This window comes from Schistocerca gregaria, chromosome 4 (genome assembly GCF_023897955.1).
Source record: "Schistocerca gregaria isolate iqSchGreg1 chromosome 4, iqSchGreg1.2, whole genome shotgun sequence".
Classification (NCBI taxonomy): domain Eukaryota; kingdom Metazoa; phylum Arthropoda; class Insecta; order Orthoptera; family Acrididae; genus Schistocerca; species Schistocerca gregaria.
Window position 1 is genome coordinate 332090867 of NC_064923.1, and position 20503 is coordinate 332111369.

Consider the following 20503-nt stretch of genomic DNA (forward strand, 5'->3'; position numbering starts at 1 on the left):
AAACAATCTGTTCACACACACACACACACACACACACACACACACACACACACAGAGAGAGAGAGAGAGAGAGAGAGAGAGGAGAGAGAGAGAGAGAGAGAGACAGATGGATAGTGAGACAGAGAGATGGCCCGTAATTCTTCTTGCTAACTTTCTGAGTAATCCTCGTAATAATAAATAATGGAAACGCAGCTTGAAACGACCAGTAAACCAAAATTAATGTTTAACCAACAACATTCGGGGTTGATAGGGTTACTGGGGAGAACTCTTCTTACATCTCGTGCCCAAGAATGGGGAATGGTTGGAATTCACAAGCGCAAATTATCCAAAGCGATCAGTATTATTCGCATGTTCTTAGTTTTCCCGTTCACTTAGCTAATAGTTTCTAGCTCCAGTAAAAGTTACAGCATATTTTGTCGAAAAGAGCCAATGTTAGCGCTCGGTAGCTAGAACTGTGTACAACATTGTAGGAGGAATTAAAGTAAAATATCCTTCTCACGCAACACATCGTCTTTTGCTTAAAATTTCCAGTCGTAGTCTACTGAAAATCGGTTTTCCTCAACTCTGGAAACAGCATTAGGCTGTGCGTGAAGAAAATCGAGGCAATTTAATTGAAAGGTCTATGCTAATGAGAAAGGAAGCCTGAGGGGGAGGGAGAAGGAGAGAGAGAGAGAGAGAGAGAGAGAGAGAGAGAGAGAGAGAGAGAGAGAGGTGGGGGGGGGGGGGGAATACCGGTCCTAAGGGTACCATTCATTTTTATGGATTTACCTTTTAAGTTTTTGTTGCTAAGTCTGGTGGAACTTACGTTCTACTTATAAGGCCTATTCCATTACATTCCGTAGTGTATTTGAGCTCTCCATGTCGCTCCCAAGAGTATGTTATTTTCTTCTTCAAGGGTGAATCCGCTCAATAACTTATTTTTTCTTACAACTGGACAGGAAACTAAAAATGTTATTTCTAAACAGGTTTATTAGTCGTATTAAATAAGAATTACAGAGAATTTGTCAAAGAGTTTACTTTGTAATTATAAGTTTGATGTCTAAATTTGGAAACGTGTAAATATAATTACTTTGATCTCGCACTAAAAATATAGTTCATTTATTTTCCTGTGTGAGGTAAGAGTGAAGTAAATTAGAAACCGACCAGTACGTGGGAAGCGGAGAATTTGTAGAACTATTGTACAAGTTGGTCAGTGTGAATAGTATCGTCATGCACATTCGGACCTTTCAATACAAACGCTGATTGACGTTCTCACTTTGTGAAATACAATACAGCAGTTTTTACGCAGTTCACAGTTTATTCTGGCAGATTATAGAAGATCGAAGTGACAGAATATTCTATGCCACACCACTGTCCTTGATTGTTAATGACTTAATAGCAAAATCACAGACGACCGAGTAAATTGTAGTGGAACTTAGCAGAGGCAACCGGCGTCGTCACACACACACACACACACACACACACACACACACACACACACACACACACCCACACACACAGGCGCGCGCGCGCACGCATTTTCTTTCTTTGATAATATAAAAAATAAATAAGTGGGTAAAGAACAATATTATGAAATTTATGCTTTTCATTACAATTAACTGAGCTATAATTTTAATTTCATGATCTTCAGTATTCTGTGAAACACACTGTAGTCTTTGTACTGTTATAAGTGGTCGTTTAGTGGCTGTCAACACGGCTCTAACTAAAAATTTCGAACGTTCCATCCTAGCCTCAGGTTACAAAACAAATAAAAATCATGACCTATGTTACGCTGAAAGATTCATGGTACAAGAAAAATTAATTCTGCCAATGGCGTTGTCAGTATTCTCTTTCCAGTGTTTATTCAGATACACGGTTTGCGCTGTTTTCATGATTTGTCCATTTGTCCCACTGCTATCAGTTAACATAAGAGAGTGAAGCAGTGTGACATTTGTCTGTGACTCGCATGATGTTTCATCACTTAAAACTTCCTGGCTATTAGATCGTGGTCAGTGCCTGAATCTTTCTACCTACTTTTCCTCTCTGGCTGTGAAAGACATCTTCAGTGGTAAAATGGCGAACTGCAACCATAACTCGAGGGAGTGGTGAATAAATAGGCAGTGTAGAGGGCACCAGAGTCTATCACGTGACGTCGCTGGTATTGCCAACATTCTTATTTAAAGTAATTGATCGTCGTTCTCACGTTGCAAGCTTGAAATCCATTTTTTCCCTAATTTAACACCTTCGCCTTTTCTGTTAAAATTGTTGTGGTGTTTATAAATCTTAATAGCCTCTATACATATACGCGCATGATATGACACTCATCTCAGTGAATTTTATTTCATCATCGTCCTCTTGGTAAAGATGTTCCGCTACGGCTGATTTATCCGTATGTTGTAGGCGTCAATTCCTCTTATATTCAACGAAACGGGTGTTAACTGTTGTATTTGTGGTACGAATATAAGTACAAGTAATTTTATATACACCCGGTGTAACCAAAGGATGTCGTATATCTTTTGCCAGTCTTAAACATCCTTTTATCTTCCTGGTGGTTATGAAGGTAGTTTCCAGAGCGTACTGGCTCAACACTTACTGAGTAATTGCACCGATGAACGAAAGGAAAACTTTCCCTTTGTGTTGCCGTTGTTCCTCATCGGTCCTGATTCTCTCCCTAGGGCGAAATACTTTATCTATTTCGTCGTTGGACTAACCATTCTGCTTATTCGTAGGTGTGCAAGCTCGTCTTTTATGTAGATCGGTTCACAAATTTTGTGCACTCTATCACCAAGATTTTAATCACTGAGACGGGCGTCGTATCGAAAACATCGCATTATCATGTGCCTATGTATAGAGAGGGTATTAAGATTTATAAACATCATAATAACTTTAACAAAAATGAGGAAGATGTTAAAGTAGACAAAATTTGGATGTCAACATTGTAACACAAGAATGATGACCCATTACTTTCAGTCGAGAATGTTGGCAATACCAGCGATAATCTCATAGAAGACGTCACGGGATAGACTGTGGTGCCCTCTACACTGCCTATTTATTCACCACTCCCTCGATTTATGGTTGCAATTCACCATTTTACCTCTGAAGATGTCTTCCACAGCCTGAGGGGAAACGCTGGTAGAAAGTTTTATGCATTGACCACGGCCTAATAACCAGGAAGTTTTCAGTAATGAAAGATCATGCGAGTCACAGAGAGGTGTCACAGTGCTTCCCTCTCTTATGTTAACTGATGGCAGTTTCGACAGGGAATGCATGAACTCTCCGCAGTTAAAATAAAATGGACAAATCATGAAAACAGCGGACACTGTGCATCTGAATAAACGCTAGAAAAAAATTTCTGGACCTAAAATTGAACCTTGCGGGTTACAGTCCTGGCGACAAATCATGAATACAGTGCACCCCATCCATTGGAATTAACACTAGGAAAGAGAATAGTGAATCTAAAATTGGGTCCTACGGGTTATATTCCTGAGGACAAATCATGATAACGATGAATCCCGTGCATCAGGGTAAATGCTAGCAAAGAGATTCCTGGACCTAAACTTGAACGCTGTGGGTGACATTCCTGTGGACAAATCATGAAAATAGTGGACCCCGTGCATGAGGACTGGAAAAGCGAATACCGGTCCTAAAACTGAACGTGGCTTACATTCCTGACCACAAATCATTAAAACAGTGGATCCTATGCATCAGGAAAAATCATAGCAAAGAGATTAGTAGACCTGCACTTGAACCCTGTGGGTCATAGTCATGCTTACGAATCGTGAAAAACAGTTCACCTTGTGCTTAAGGATAAACGCTAGAAATGTTATTCCTGGTCCTAAAATTGTAACGTAAGAATCACGATCGATTACTTTCAGTCGAGAATTTTGCCAATACCAGCGATAATCTCATAGCGGACGTCACGTGATAGAATATGGTGCCCTCTACACTGCGTATTTATTCGCCGCTCCCTCGAGAAATGGTTGCAATTCGCCATTTCACCTCTGAAGATGCCTTCGACAGCCAGAGGGGAAACGGTGATCACATTCCTATTACTTTTTCCCAGTTAAAAAACTCATCTCTTTTTCCACCACGTAATCAATCAGTAAACCACTTCATGCAATCATTTTAAGAGGGGTAGGACGTCAAACGGGCCGACTTCAGGAAGGAGAGGCACCACAGGACATTTTAATTTGCGCTGTCTATACTTTTACAAATAAAGTCATAAAACCTTGTCAGCATGACCAGGAAGCAATCAGGATTCACACTCATAGCAGTGGAAGTTCAAAAACACGAAAAAATAATGTTTTTTAAATGTGAAATTTCATGATATTTTTTTACTTACTGTTGGCTGCATTTGCTGCTATAGGTATACTTTTCTTCATAAATAAGAGAGATTCTTCGATGAATTTTGCACAGCTTACAAACCACACAGGTGTATGAAACTCTAGAATTTATTTAATCTACGGAAAAATTAATGGGCTGTAACGTTTTAAACTTTGTGTTTAGAGAAAACTCGAATTTTGTAGTTAATTATCTCAACTTTTACCACAATTTTTAACAGATTTGGGGAATTCTAGAGTTTCATACACCTGTAAGTATGGTTTGTATGCTGCGCAAAATTCATCGAAGAATCTCTCTTATGAAGAAAAGTGTACCTACAGCAATAAATGCAGCCGATACCAAGTGAAAAAATGATGAAATTTCACATGTAAAAAAATTGTTTCGTTATGTTTTTGAACTTTCTCTGCTATCAGTGGGAATCCTAAATCCTTCCTGGTCATGCTGAGAAAGTTTTATGACTTTATTTGTAAAAGTATAGACAGTGCAAATTAAAATGTCCTGTGGTGCCTCTCCTTCTCGATGTCGGCCCGTTTGATGTCCTACCGCCCTTAAAATGATTGCATGAAGTGGTTTACTGATTGATTACGTGCTGGAAGAAGAGATGAGTTTTTTAACTGGGAAAAAGTAATAGGAATGTGATCACCGTTTCCCCTCTGGCTGTCGAAGGCATCTTCAGAGGTAAAATGGCGAATTGCAACCATTTCTCGAGGGAGCGGCGAATAAATACGCAGTGTAGAGGGCACCATATTCTATCACGTGACGTCCGCTATGAGATTATCGCTGGTATTGGCAAAATTCTCGACTGAAAGTAATCGATCGTCATTCTTACGTTACAATTTTAGGACCAGGAATAACTTTCCTAGCGTTTATCCTGAAGCACAAGGTGAACTGTTTTTCACGATTCGTAAGCATTATTATGACCCACAGGGTTCAAGTGCAGGTGCTAGTAATCTCTTTGCTATGATTTATCCTGATGCATAGGATGTAATGATTTGTGGACAGGAATGTAAGCCACGTTCAATTTTAGGACCGGTATTCGCTTTTCCAGCCCTCATGCACGGGGTCCACTATTTTCATGATTTGTCCACAGGAATGTCACCCATGGCGTTCAAGTTTAGGTCCTGGAATGTCTTTGCTAGCATTTACCCTGATGCACGGGGTTCATCGTTATCATGATTTGTCCTCAGGAATATAACCCATAGGACCCAATTTTAGATTCACTATTCTATTTCCTAGGGTTAATTTTATGAATTTATTTTTGAAAGTATAGGCGGTGTAAATTAAAATGTCCTGTGGTGCGTCTCCTGCTCCAAGTCGGCCCGTTTCACGTCCTACCCCCCTTAAGTATTCTTGAAATCAGTTATTGGCTATATCATTATTTCCACTTTTCCGCATAGTAAAATGCTATGAACAGGCCAAACGACGACCTTTTTTCCCATAGTTCTGATCTCTGCGTCCTTTCTAGCCCTCGCATGATGCAGGACTGAGTAACGCCCGGAAACCTCGTCACGACCGCGACGTGTGAGCACGCACAGCTCTCGCCGGTCGCCTCTCTCAGCCGACGTGCCTCGGCAGTCAGTCGCCGGCTAATTGGCGTCGTGTGACGGCGCCACGGGTCCAGGCGGAGTTGTGGGCCCGTAATTAAACGAAAACAGCGGCCGTGGCGGAGGCCGGCTTGCAGGTTTCTTGCGACACGGCGCGGCGCGGCCCGGCTGGTGAAAGCTACGTGGGCTCGCCTCGCCTCGCCTCGCGGCGAATGGCCACAACACGGCTCCACTCCGGCTGATTAAGTCCGGCTCGCGCTGCCCGGCCAATGGGCGGTCGCGCTTGTGAGGCGGCGCCACGGGCGCGGCTGCTGCGCGCTGCAGGGCATTTCTGCTGGCGGCTGTGGACGTAGCGGAGCTGCCTCGCTGCGCAGCGCATACACGTCTCATTCATGCGCAGCTTGCTCTTGTGACACAAATGATCACTGGTTACTGTAGTTCTCGTCACCTTACAAGAATGAACATGTAACTTGAACGGCAGCCGTCTTTCACCCTGGAATGCTACGGTGGAGTACTGTATCCCCCATTCATTTTTCTTTCAAATACAGAATGTAAAGCACACCAGCCGTAAGACGAAATCAATACCTTCTCTGTGCGATAGCAATGGTGTTGTTATTGATGAAAATGCCACTAGGGCAGAGTTTCCGAACATGTTTAACCAAAAAAGACGGAGTAAGCATACCAGAATCTGAACTGATAACAAACAACTACCAACATGAGTAACTTTGAAGTAAGTACACAACTTGCCATTAAAATTGCTACACCACGAAGATGACGTGCTACAGACGCGAAATTTAACCGACAGGAAGAAGATGCTGTGATATGCAAATGATCAGCTTTTCACAGCATTCACACAATGTTGGCGCCGGTGTTGACACCTACAACGTCCTGACATGAGGAAAGTTTCTAACCGATTTCTCATACACAAACAGCAGTTGACCGGCGTTGCCTGGTGAAACGTTGTTGTGATGCCTCGTGTAAGGAGCAGAAATGCGTACCATCACGTTTCCAACTTTGATAAAGGTCGGATTGTAGCCAACCGCGATTGCTGTTTATCGTATCGCGACATTGCTGCTCCTGTTGGTCGAGATTCAATGACTGTTAGCAGAATATGGATTTGGTGGGTTCAGCAGGGTAATACGGAACGCCGTGCTGGATCCCAACGGCGTCGTATGACTACCAGTCGAGATGACAGGCATTTTATCCGGATGGCTGTAACGGATCGTGCAGCCAGGTCTCGATCCCTGAGTCAACAGATGAGGACCTTTGCAAGACAACCACCATCTGCACGAACAGTTCGACGACGTTTGTAGCAGCATGGGCTATCAGCTCGGAGACCATGGCTGCGGTTACCATTGACGCTGCACCACAGACAGGAGCGACTGCGATGGTGTACTCAACGACGAACCTGGGTGCACGAATGGCAAAAATGCATTTTTTCCGATGAATCCAGGTTCAGTTTACAGCATCATGATGGTCGCATCCGTGTTTGTCGACATCGCGGTGAACGCACATTGGAAGCGTGTATTCGTCATCGCCATACTGGCGTATCACTCGGCGTGATGGTATGGGGTGCCCTTGCTTACACGTCTCGGTCACGTGTTGTTCACATTGACGGCACTTTGAACAGTGGACGTCACATTTCAGATGTTTTACGACCCGTGGCTCCACCCTTCATTCGATCCCTGCGAAACCTTACATTTCAGCTGCATAATGCGCGACCGCATGTTGCAGGTCCTGTACGGGCCTTTCTGGATACAGGAAATGTTCGACTGCTGCCCTGTCCAGCACATTCTCCAGATCTCTCACCAGTTCAAAACGCCTGGTCAATGGTGGCCGAGCAGCTGGCTCGTCACACTACGCCAGTTACTACTCTTGATGAACTGTGGTATCGTGTTGAAGCTGCATGGGCAACTGTACCTGTACACGCCAACCAAGCTCCGTTTGACTCAATGGCCAGGCGTATCAAGGCCGTTATTATGGCCAGAGGTGGTTGTTGTGGGTACTGATTTCTCAGGATGTATGCACCCAAATTGCGTGAAAATGTAATCACATGCCAGTTCTAGTATAATATATTTGTCCAATGAATACCCGTTTATCATCTGTATTTCTTCTTGGTGTAGCGACAGTAATAGCCAGTAGTGTATCTTCGGCGTAGCGAGGCAGCTGGAATCACTTAATAAAAGCAAGTCCAGCAGTCCAGATTGTATATCAGTCAGGCTCCTTCTAGAGTATTCTGATACGATAGCTCCTTATTTAGCAATTATATACGACCACTCGCTCTTGAAGCATCCGACCTAAAGTTTGTAAAGTTTCACAAGTCATACCAATACCCAAGAAAGAAAATAAGGGTAGTCAGCTGTATTACAGACTCATATCACAAACGTCGGTTTGCTGTAGGATATTGAAATATACAATGTATTCCAACATCATGAATTACCTCGAAGAAAATGATTTATTGATAAATAGTTAGCACGGATTCAGATAATACTGTTATTGTGAAACACAGTTACCTCTTCATTCTCACGAAGCACTGAGTACTATCGATGGGGGTGTCAAACTGATTCCATATTTTTAGATTTCCAAAAGACATTTCACAGCGTTACTCGCTAGAGACTTCTAATGAATCTGCGCGCCTGTGAATTGTTCCTATCGGAAAGGTCACAGTTCTTACTAATTGACAGTTTTGTATCCCGCCTGGAAGGAGGCGCGCGGGTGTGCTGCTGGAAACTGGAAGGTTGGCCGAATGAAGGAAGTGAGTAGGAGCAGGAAAAGGTAATACACATCGATACTGCAGCATGAATTTAAATCACCTTTGCTCTAGCAAGCATACATAACTTTGCAATGAGGTGCGAAGTGTCCCGGAAAATTGGAAAACCACACTTAACATCCAAACAAATTCAAATAATATCACATCAGAGCCAATACAGATTAAGCGTGTAATATACCAAGGAGACTCATTAAGTCCTTTCTGGTTCTGCCTTGCTCTGAACCCACTATCCAACATGTTAAATAATAGAAATTATGGATACAATATTACTGGAACATACCCACACAAAATCACACATTTGCTATACATGGATGATCTAAAACTACTGGCAGCAACAAATCAACAACTCAACCAATTACTAAAGATAACAGAAGTATTCAGCAATGATATAAATATGGCTTTTGGAACAGACAAATGTAAGAAAAATAGCATAGTCAAGGGAAAACACACTAAACAAGAAGATTACATATTGGATAACCACAGCGACTGCATAGAAGCGATGGAAAAAACAGATGCCTATAAATATCTAGGATACGGACAAAAAATAGGAATAGATAATACAAATATTAAAGAAGAACTAAAAGAAAAATATAGACAAAGACTAACAAAAATACTGAAAACAGAATTGACAGCAAGAAACAAAACAAAAGCTATAAATACTTATGCTATACCAATATTGACCTACTCATTTGGAGTAGTGAAATGGAGAAACACAGACCTAGAAGCACTCAATACACTTACACGATCACAATGCCACAAATATAGAATACATAACATACATTCAGCAACAGAAAGATTCACATTAAGCAGAAAGGAAGGAGGAAGGGGATTTATCGACATAAAAAACCTACATTATGGACAGGTAGAAAATTCTTTCTAGAACGCGCAGAAAATAGGAAAATATACAAAGCAATCACTCATATAAATACATCGGCTACACCACTGCAATTTCATAACCACTTCTACAGCCCTTTAGATCACATAACATCAACAGATACGAAGAAAGTAAATTGGAAAAAGAAAACACTACATGGCAGGCACCCGTATCATCTAACACAGCCACACATCAATCAAGATGCATCCAACACATGGCTAAGAAAAGGCAATATATACAGTGAGACGGAAGAATTCATGATTGGAATACAGGATCAAACAATAAACACCAGATATTACAGCAAGCATATTATTAAAGATCCCAATACCACAACAGATAAATGCAGATTTTGCAAACAACAAATAGAAACAGTAGATCACATCACAAGCGGATGTACAATAGTAACAAATACAGAATACCCCAGAAGACATGACAATGTAGCAAAAATAATACATCAACAGCTTGCCTTACAACATAAACTTATAAAACAACACGTTCCCACATACAAGTATGCACCACAAAATGTACTGGAGAATGATGAATACAAATTGTACTGGAACAGAACCATTATAACAGATAAAACAACACCAAATAACAAACCTGACATCATACTCACCAATAAAAAGAAGAAATTAACACAACTAATCGAAATATCCATACCCAATACAACTAATATACAGAAGAAAACAGGAGAAAAAATTGAAAAATACATCATACTGGCTGAGGAAGTCAAGGGTACGTGGCGTCAGGATAAAGTTGACATTATACCATTTATACTATCAACTACACGAGTCATACCACACAATATACACCAGTACATCAATCCAATACAGCTACAGCCAAACTTATATATACAACTACAGAAATCCGTAATTATTGTTACATGTTCAAATACCCGAAAGTTCCTAAATGCAATATAACATATACCGTACAGTTAAAAGGAAGTCACGCTTGATCAAGGTCGGCGTCACTTTCTACTTTTGACCAGACATAACGTCTGAGATAAGAAAGAAATAATAATAATAATAATAACATGTGTAATAATTATAAACTATAAAGTGGGAGTGAGCCTGAAGGAGGAGCCGAAAATGGAAGCAAAGGGATGGACGGAGATGAGTGCAGTAAGCATAATCATGTAGAAGAGGATGTGATGGCCGATGATGGAATGAGGTTCTAGGAGAAAACCCCAAATTACACTATTACAAACTATCTCGGAAGACAATATTGCTAAAGCAGGCTACTGTTGCGTTTTTACAGTGGAGAACATCAGAAACACAGAGGTTAAGTGTCAAAAACGCATCACATACACTGATTAGACAGACCATTATGACCAGTGAGATACTATCGATGTAAACCCGTTCAGGCGATAGCAGCATCATCTGGCGAGGTATGACTGCTAGACAGACATAAGCACGGTGCGTCTAGTATCAGTGAGTGCGCTGTCCGTGTGTAGAATGGGGATGGGCGCAATCTGAGTTTTACCGAGGACAGCTTGTGACGGGCCACAGGCTCGGCACGAGCATTTCGGAAACTGCACGACTTGTCGGGTGTTCGGGGAGTGCTGTGGTGAGCGTGTACATTTAGCGCTGAAACCAAGGTGAAACCACGTCCAGGCATCATGCGGTTGGGCGGTCACCTCTCATTACAGATGCCAGACGTCGTAGGCTGGGTAGACTGGTGAAACAGGACAGGCGACAAACTGTGGTGGAAGTAACATTACACTTTAATGCTGCGCAGAGTACAAGCGTGTTTGAACACAAAGTGCACCAAATACTCCTAATGATGAGCTCACACAGCCGAGGAGGAGGAGGAGGAGGAGGAGGAGGAGATTACTGCTTAACGTCCCGTCGACAGCGAGGTCATTAGAGACGGAGCACAAGCTCGGATTAGGGAAGGATGGGGAAGGAAATCGGCCGTGCGCTTTCTAAGGAACCATCCCGGCATTTGCCTGAAGTGATCTAGGGAAATCACGGAAAACCTAAATCAGGATGGCCGGACGCGGGATTGAACCGTCGTCCTCCCGAATGCGAGTCCAGTGTGCTAACCACTGCGCCACCTCGCTCGGTACACAGCCGACTATCCATGCATGTGCCAATGTTAATGCCACGACATAGGGAACTACTAACGAAACGGGCACGTGACCTTCGGTACTGGACGCTGTTGCATGGTATGGGTTGATGAATCCCTATATGTTCTTCATCATGCCGATGGGATGGCGCGAATCCGTCGTCTTCCATAGGAACAGCTCTTTGACACCTGTACTGCGGGATGGAGGCAAGCTGGTGGCGGCTCCAATATGCTCTGGGGAACATTCACTTTGGTATCCATGGGTCCAGTGGAGCTCGTGTAAGACATCATGACGGCCAAGGCGTATCGTACATCGGTTGCAGACCACATGCACCTCTTCATGAAGATCATGTTTTCCGACGGCAGTGGCATTTTTCAACGAGATAATGCATCATGTCACAAAGCCAGCATGTGGTGCAGTGGTTCGAGGAGCACGATGACGAGTTCCAATTGATGTGCTGGGCTCCGACCCTCGAAACCTGAACCCAATCGAACACATCTGGGATGTCATTGAACGTGGCGTCAGAGCACATCGACCTCACCGCGGAATGTACGGGAATTAGGTTACGTGTGGGCAGATGTGGTGCCAAGTCCCTCCAGAAACCTATCAAGGCCTCATAGCTTCCATGCCGCGACGCATCGCCACTGTTGTCCGTGCCCAAGGTGGACATACCGGTTATCGGGTAGGTGGTCATAATGTTCTGGCTGATCAGCGTATTTGAAGCACACATATAAAACATTTGACCCCTGACCGGATGCAAATTATCATGTGAAAACTGATGTCAGTATACAGTGAATGTTAACAATAATTTCTTGCTAAGAAAACCGGGCCGGCCGCGGTGGTCTCGCGGTTCTAGGCGCGCAGTCCGGAACCGTGCGACTGCTACGGTCGCAGGTTCGAATCCTGCCTCGGGCATGGATGTGTGTGATGTCCTTAGGTTAGTTAGGTTTAAGTAGTTCTAAGTTCTAGGGGACTGATGACCACATCAGTTGAGTCCCATAGTGCTCAGAGCCATTTGAACCTTTTTTTTTTTTTTTTTTTTGTAAAGTCCCATAGTGCTCAGAGCCATTTGAACCGTTCAAAGAAAACCGGTATTTCCACCAGTGATTTTGATTATTTTGTTAATTAGGGGTACAGTTCTACAGTAGGTTGTGGTGTTCACAGGTAGTGGTTACTTGTGTAGTATTTCAGAGTTATACAGGTCATTGGATGATGTATAGTGACAAGAAGCAATGCATCGTGCGTTACAGCCATTAGCATCAATCAGTAGATTCTGTAGCAAGTGTTTTGTGGTACGTTTAGATTTTTAGCATTGATTTTCATTCTAGTTTAGGTATAGTGAAAGTACTTGACAATTTGTAGTGTTCATGACGTGAGGCCTAAAGCCAATACAAGTATTACATCAAGAAACGACTGTGACAGATTTCCGAAAGTACTGGTTTCTTCTAGGAAGAATCAGAAAGAGAAACGGTGCCCCAATCTGGCGCACGTCCAAACATTGCCAGTTAGCACAGTAGACAACGGCTGAGAGATTAGTATTGATCAAAGACGAGAGGACACTGGCGATGCCGCAAAATATTCTAAAGCTCTCGCTCTGTACATAACACACCGCCCATCTTAGTTGCACACAGTCACAGCATCGTCTCACACCACCTCCAGCCCTAATGGCGTCAGATCGACCTGACATCCACCTGAAGTCACTCAATGACGATTAGACATCGTAGAGATACCAGTTTTCGGGGTTGTTGATGTCTACATTTCACCCAGTATCCCATACAACCACAGCCTTTTTGAAGTGGTTTAAGACGAGGTGATTTAGAGGGCCAGTCGCGACGCCGCAGAATGCCTGTGTCTGTCAAACCAGGAACATATGTGATCAGTCCTGTGAACACGGCTGCTGTCATCACCAATATGTGACAGAAAAGGAATTACTTCATCACCGAGGATGTTGAAATGAACGCGCTATTCCATGTTATATTTAATGAGAAGTCCAATTTCATGGTATGAAGAATACCCACAAAAACAGAGAATCACTTCTTAACTACACCGTTCACACACGACACATTGAACACCTCATTGGGCCGTCGGTGCACTGGATGCCTTGCGTCATTTGAAAGGAGGAAAAATGGCGACTTGTCGTACCACTTTATACGCCTCGACTCAGCTGCTCTGCCCTTTCTGTGTTGTTTGGCCCACTAACGACGTACACCTTTATCCGTTGCTGTTAGCAATGGACTTTTGCGAGGTACTTTACTCCGTATATCAATGCTGCAGACCTCTTCGCAACGTTCATGCGGGAAAAAGTTGATATGGCCGTGCATTCATTGACAACAGCAACTGCTGACGTATTTGACGTCCGTTGTCATTGGCAAGACGTGAAACACATCTCCGGTGCCTGTCGATTAAGATCTCGTAGGACCACTCTTCTTACGCCATCATACATAGCTGTACACCAATCCTTGCAGACACACTGAGCAGTCTGCAGTGATACATCAGAAAATCGGATAACATCTCTGATAGAGTGGTCATGGGCACGTCCAATTACCATCACTCTGTAACGCCTCTACGTCGATCTGTCGCACTGCTCTGATTCTACGAAATCGACCTACACATAGCAACCAGTTCACTAACCTGACTACCGTTAGCGGTAAAGGTTCACATGACCGACTGTTAACAGACCTGCTCTGCATACCGTGCTTTAAAGCGACCACTGTCATCTTTTAAAAAGGTTAGGAACATTCTGTACGGTGAGATTATTTATGGGCAATCGTAAGAAATGATATGGAATAGGATGAACACGTAAAATCAGAATTGGGAAAGACGAACTGGTGGCTCTGATTAAAAGGGCACTGGGAAAGAAAAATGTAATCTTGTCTCTAAGGGAAATTGCAAACAGGACGATAATTATACAGAATTCTAGATATTCTTCCGTTATTTCGAGTCCGTATCGGATAGGCATGACAATAGAAACAGAATTATTTCGTAGACACACTACTTTGGTCATAACAGCATGCGGTAACTCATACAAAAGTGTAAAAGAAATACTCGGCAAAGTTAGATGGTTATTTTTGGATGAAATACGAAGTTTCTCTCATACATATTGTTTAACAATTAATAAAATGTTCCGGGTTATTATACCGTGGTCGAAAGGATTTCACTTCAAAATCCGACATTTCGTCCCCATCTGCGGAGGACATTTTCAGCGAGGATCGTAGCTTGACGGATACAGCAAGGAAAGTCTGAGAACCGGAGCTCCTTGATGCAGAATTAAAAGATGTCACCATTGCATTGCTTCAAAAATAGCTCTGAGCACTATGCGACTTAACTTCTGAGGTCATTAGTCGCCTAGAGGTTAGAAATAATTAAACGTAACTAACATAAGGACATCACACACATCCATGCGCGAGGCAGGATTCGAACCTGCGACCGTAGCGTGTACCACGAAAGACTAAACAGAGGAGCAATAGAGACTGTGAAACACCGCAGGAATTTCAATAGGAAGGAGGAGGGCGTGAACTTGAATGAAATTTGGATTCAGGTGCTGAAGAAGACGTGTACTAGTCCTCTACCATCGGATGATACAAACAGTGGTCGATGGCAGTCGTGTCAGTTGCGCTCGCGTATTTAAAACATGTAACGTCACGACACTGCGCGGAATCTCAAGGAAGTGGAATTTTTGCTGTAGTCAGCAGCGAGCCAGAGTGTGAATCGGATCGCCGGTGATAATGTCCTCCGCAGATGGGGACGAAACGTGAGGTTCTAAAGTGAAATCCCTTCGACCACGGCATAATAGCCCGGAATATTTTATTAACTGTGGCAATTCCGGCAGTGAATGTTTAAATTTTACATACGTTGTTTAAATTTAAAGAAACTGCGTTACAGGAAGACCGTGCGACCATTAAGCTGCCACAACTGTCCCACAACTGCCCCATAGGGATAGTGAGAAAGAGATAAAAAGATTTTGGGCGCGTACGGAGGAATGTTGACAATCATTTCTACCCCGCTCAATGCGCAAATGGAATACGACAACAGATCGTCAACACGAGTACAAAGCACCATCCACCAGACAATTTAGTGAGGCTTGCGGAGTACTTATGCAGCTGTTTCCAGGAAGAAGTAGCTTTTTGTTGTTTCCCATGTGTGGACTTCTAAGTATCTTGTGTCCATGGGTACAAACCGACTTATTACATTCCTCAATGTCAGTACTAATGGAAACTATTTTTCCATTAATGACACCGATTTTTTAACTATCACTAATGAAATTCCCACATCCAAATCAAAATAACATACTTACGCAATATACTTTCCGGACCGTGTTTACTTCAATTAAAACACCCAGGAAGTTTCAAATTTTTCTTCACCGCTTTCATGCGCCCTTCTATTCATTTTTTAGACTTTTTCACCTCTGAGTCTGACACATTATGTTGGTAAGTGTGTTCGAATGACGTTATCCGCTACATCCATAGCCGGTGCTCACTTCATCTGGTTTCAGTAAATAGGTGTCAGTTCGGGGCTCAGGTGTAACGTGAATTCATAATTATTCTGCTGCCAATATAGTTAGTAATGTTCAGAGACTTCAGGTCGCTCATTAATAAGCTAAACGAAAGGACCAGACTTTTCTCAGGGGGAAAAATTGCAACTCCGGTGTTGTGACATTACATGTCACCAAGTTGTGCAACACTTATATAACTGTTTTATTACTGTTACCGCAATTTAGTTTCATTTCTGTAGTCAGGGTGGACTGGAAATATTTCTGTTCAGCACAACAGTTTTCCCATTTTTGTGTCATATGTGGGATACATAGGGAAAGGGTTAGCACCACACATACATGCAAGTGAACACAAACCAAGAAGTTAGTTGTTTCCAAAATTAGGACAGACCGTCTTTGACGTCAGGTTCAGTGAATACTTACTTCTAAATGAGGTAGTGGGAGCTTTCGTGGGAGACTTCATCATAGATGCTCATGTCAGTTAGGTACAACTAGTCATTAATGAGCTTGCACTGTGACTGAACAAGATGACTAGAATCAGAAGATATTTCGGAAGTTACTCTACGTCTTCTACATCAGGTGTTGTGGAAGTTATGTAGAACTGCCTGTATGCTTTAGGACTAGGATGCATGCGAGTAGTCATTGCACTAGACACACGTCGACTGGTATATCTATTATTCAGAGGTGAATCTCACAGCAGTATTATTTCTTCACGAGGACACCTACCTACTAAATAAGTAACTGGATGATGTGACCGAAATCATAAAAATGTTGTTGCTGACAAAATGAATAAGAAGTTTTGGTCTGCAAGTATGTGGCCGAAAACGCACAAGTACAAGTAGCCTGATAACTGAAATTTTTAATTTCAGTTCATTATCATATTTCGAGTTATTCAGGAGTATAGAACGAATTTTCATTCTACAACGGAATATGCGCTACTTTCAAACTTCCTGACAGATGAAAACTGTGTGTCGGACCGGGAGTGGAACCCAGGACCTTTGCATTTCTCGGCACAGTGCTGTACCGGCCGACAAGACCTGCCATCACAGTTTCACTTTCGCAAGTGCCTCCCAACTTTCTTTCCAGCTTTGGTGTGTAAGAGACAGGTTCTGACGGCAATGAAGTAGGAATAGGTAAAACTGAATAACCGCTTTTGCAGTATTTGTTTGGTCTCGGTCATAACGACTTTTTTTATTTGTTTCTAATAACCCATTCAAAAGACCGGTATATCGATTTGCGTGCAATTTTTTTTCTACATAAAATATTTTTGAAAACGAGTAACGTTTGTTCGTAAAATTTCTGTTGCTTCGGAACATTGGGTTGTTGCAGCAAATGAGAGAAATGCTCAGATCTATTTTAACAGCACGAAGACAAGCAATAGAAACTCTCCCCGCATGCGGACGGTCATTATATTGCAAGATTGTAAGCCAAAGATAGCTAACCACGAAGAGAAACAAAACGGAGCGTAGAATGTCGGTGACGTATGTAAGTAGGCAGTTTAGGTTTTCTTATTGGTAACGCCACATAGCGCTCTGTATGAAAAATCACTGGCTGTGCTGTGCGCAGTCTGTGGCTAGTTTGGAATGTTGTCTGCCATTGTAGTGTTGGGCAGATGGATGCGTAGCGTTGCGCAGTTGGAGGTGAGCCGCCAGCAGTGGTGGATGTGGGGAGAGAGATGGCGGAGTTTTGCCGGCCGCGGTGGTCTCGCGGTTCTAGGCGCGCAGTCCGGAACCGTGAGACTGCTACGGTCGCAGGTTCGAATCCTGCCTCGGGCATGGATGTGTGTGATGTCCTTAGGTTAGTTAGGTTTAAGTAGTTCTAAGTTCTAAGGGACTAATGACCACAGTAGTTGAGTCCCGTAGTGCTCAGAGCCATTTGAACCATTTTTTTGGCGGAGTTTTGAAATTTGTAAGACGGGATGCCATGAACTGCTATATACATTACGACTTTTGAACATTATTGAGGTAAATACATCGTTTGTTCTCTTTCAAAATCTTTCATTTGCTAACTATGCTTGTCAGTAGTTAGTGCCTTCAGTAGTTCGAATCTTTTATTTAGCTGGCAGTAGTGGCGCTCGCTGTATTGCAGTAGCTTGAGTAACGAAGATTTTTGTGAGGTAAGTGATTTGTGATAGGTATAATTTAATGTTAGTCAGGGCCATTCTTTTGTAGGGATTATTGAAAGTCAGATTGCGTTGCGCTAAAAATATTGTGTGTCAGTTTAAGCACAGTCTTGTATAATTGTTCTAAGGGGACGTTTCACGTACAACTGCGCTGTAATGGTCCCACGGATGGCAACTAAAGGGGTCTTGCCATGAAAAGAAATTATACGGCAGACCACCACTCCTGGGTGCAATGAAATTCCAGGCCGAGTTTGCCCGACACCCCTGCAAACGGTCATTTTTGGTATACCGAAGTCAATGATAAACGAGGCAAGGGGCGCTGTGAGCTCAGCCACCTTTCTGTGAGCCGCCTACTAATGGTTCTTGTGATCACTGAAGCACCAGTTGCACGGCGGATCGACGATCGCGATGATTTCGGAGCTCTGAGTATCTCTCTGACTCTTACTCGATCCCCAAGTTCTGTCGTCTCTTTATGTTCAAAAAATGGCTCTGAGCATTATGGGACTTAACTTCTGAGGTCATGAGTCCCCTAGAACTTAGAACTACTTAAACCTAACTAACCTAAGGACATCACACATACATGCCCGAGGCAGGATTTGAACCTGCGACCGTAGCGGTCTCGCGGTTCTAGACTGTAGCGGCTAGAACCGCTTGGCCACCCCGGCCGGCATGTCTATATGTCGACCGCTTCCTAGTTAACGCTGTGTTCGACCATGGTTCACCCAATCCTGCCAGAATCATTGAACAGTGCCATCTCTCTATTCAAATGTTGAGTGATTCGCCGATCAATCCAACCGGAGTCTCTGAGCCCGACTGGCCGTTCACGCACCTGTGTTCGAGGTATATTTCCTGCCAAACTGAGAATACGGAATGAAATTCACAAAGAAGTTATGCCGTGGTATCAACATGTCCCAAATTTACTATCCTTGCCAAGTGCGCGGTGAAATTGTGCTGCAGCGTCACATAATCATCCACAGTCCACGAAAGTTTACAATTTTGGATTTTCCGTCTATACCTGTATGGAAATAAATTTGTGACTAACTTGCATAACTCCTTCGTGGTGCGTCGTGTTTTTTTTTTTCCTTTTTCCTTTACGAGTGTATTTATGGAGCAGCTAATGGCGGGAAAAAATGGGATCGCACGCCAAGGGTTCTGTTCTACTGCCTGTATCTACGTAATATGACATTATGCTTGCAGCCCTTGGAAACAGAGAACTTCACACTAAAAACAGAGCGTATGATCCTCATTTACAACATAATTACTGAGAAGAGTTTCAAAAAATTACAGTGAATCAGAGAATACTGGTGACTTTTGTAGTACTCAACCTCTCATTAACTTTCAACAAAAACAGCAAAGAGTGGACAAACTAAGTTTTCTTTTGCTTACCTACTGTATTTGTTATTCTGATTCTACGTATTTTGAAGTATATACTGCAAAAGATTTGGCGAGTCTTAGAATTTATCAATCTTCGTTCTATGTTTACTTTTATTACTGAAAATAACAGCAATAAAAACCGGTTATTTTAAGCAATTTTAACAAATAGGTTAAACTGGAGATGAAAAAAAGACGCTGTAACCGAAAACCGATTGTTTCAGCGTTCACCGCCATTACTACAGTGAAGCCGTGAGTTTCAAATCAACGCACACGCCGCAGTAGAGTGTAAATGCTATGATTGAGGCACACCACTTGCCCGCGGGAGACAAAGGTACCGATTTCGAGTGCCTGCTCGAGAATCAGCTTTAATCTACCACTAACCGGCTACTCTGTAAACTAGCAAAAAATTTCATTTTTTTTCTATTTTCGAGACACTAGAGTGGCATGACTCTATTGCCTTTGCATATAGCACTAGTTCTACGAAAACTTACTACAAAGCGGGCAGCCTCACTCCCAGAATTTCGAGGGCCAATTTTTTGAAGTTAGCCAAGCAACACTATACTCGTAAAACATACCTCTCTTGTAACGACCACCACGCTACAATTAAAAAAAATTTATGCTGCTACAGATGAATATCGACAGTTTTTGTGTAAACGTACCATTCTAGAGTAAAACAGCAAGGTTTATGGGGTGCAGGGGGGGGGGGGGGGGGAGCGGAGGGGAGAGGTGGAGTGATACTTGTACCAATGTACTCTTTGCCAAAAGAACTTGCAGGTGGGCGAAAATCGTGTGTGCAGTGTTGAGATCACTTGGACCTGCAGCTGTTTTTCCTATAAGGGAGACAAATCAAACCACCGTGGACCACTCACTAGCTTCCAAGTCCCTTGCTGTGATTCTACAGTCTAGTTACGTAGCTGACTACAAATAACAAAGATGACACGG